This window comes from Triticum aestivum, unplaced genomic scaffold (assembly GCF_018294505.1).
Source record: "Triticum aestivum cultivar Chinese Spring unplaced genomic scaffold, IWGSC CS RefSeq v2.1 scaffold126035, whole genome shotgun sequence".
In the NCBI taxonomy this organism is placed as follows: Eukaryota; Viridiplantae; Streptophyta; class Magnoliopsida; order Poales; family Poaceae; genus Triticum; species Triticum aestivum.
This window is the reverse complement of record NW_025246805.1, coordinates 1-979: the sequence shown is the minus strand read 5'-3', so window position 1 is coordinate 979 and position 979 is coordinate 1. Positions and strand designations below refer to the sequence as shown.

General features: G+C 47.2%; 1 long non-coding RNA gene across 1 annotated transcript; it reads right to left on the bottom strand.

Annotated features, from left to right (window-relative positions):
• Positions 1–280: 280 nt before the first annotated feature.
• On the bottom strand, positions 281–748 carry LOC123177156 (uncharacterized). The gene is made up of 2 exons (XR_006488798.1): positions 617–748; positions 281–534 (listed from the first exon to the last, which is right to left on the bottom strand). It is a non-coding gene; the product is annotated as an uncharacterized lncRNA (long non-coding RNA).
• Positions 749–979: the final 231 nt, after the last annotated feature.

Here is a 979-nt window from a genome sequence, read left to right as displayed (position 1 = left end):
AGCAGATACTGAAGCATCAACCTTGCCAGGCCTCTCAGCCATCGACGCCACCATGCCGCCAGACAGCATCCTCCTCCTGCACGAGTCCATCTCCACGCATCGAATGCCGGGTCTCCATTGCACCATGCCGCCGAGATCCGCCGCCATTAATTTGTCAGATGAAGCACCGCTCCACCAATGATGTCGTCCACTGGTCCCTTGAGTCCGTGTACACCCCCCTCGCTTATGACGTAGCCAACCCAACAACCACCTAGTTTGCGCTTGATCTTAGGAGCAAATATAGTAAGATGATGTAAGCACGATACAGTGTTCACTTTCTCGCAAAAAAAAATAGTGTACACTTTCTTTCAGGACTAGATTGCTAGTGTAATAAAATTTTAAAGAAGACTCACGTTCCGACTTTTGGTTCGCGACAATAGCAACAAAAATTTAGTTTCCGGCTTCGACCCGCGACACAATAGCACCCACGCTTCTTTGCTCAAAGTATAACCTCCGACAACGCAGCATGCTGCCCAAGGGTTTAGAACCCATAACCTGCAGACAGCATCAAAACAAGTTAGATGACAAATACTATATCGGCGACAAGCACATGTTTTCTAAACAAGTCTCTGCATACCTGAACCGGCCATTGGGTTTGCGGCAGGCGCCTTCTCAGATTCCTTGATGTCGACCACGACGGCGTCCGAGGTGATGAATGTTTTCGCCACCGATGCGGCATGCTCCAGGCAGCACCTCACAACCTGTTTTGTGAGAAATCAGGTTAGCTTATGGGCCCACTGCTTGTTTGAGAAAGGAGGGTGGATACAATATTCCAGGGACAGAACCCCTGCCTCAGTGATCATGCTTAATGTTTCAGTATAATTGCACATTAAGGCTAACGGCATACATAAAGAACACTCCACCTAGTCAATTCCCGGCAAAATATAATAGACCTGGGGTTTTTGAAATACTTTTCGATTTCTTGAATAACACAATTTTT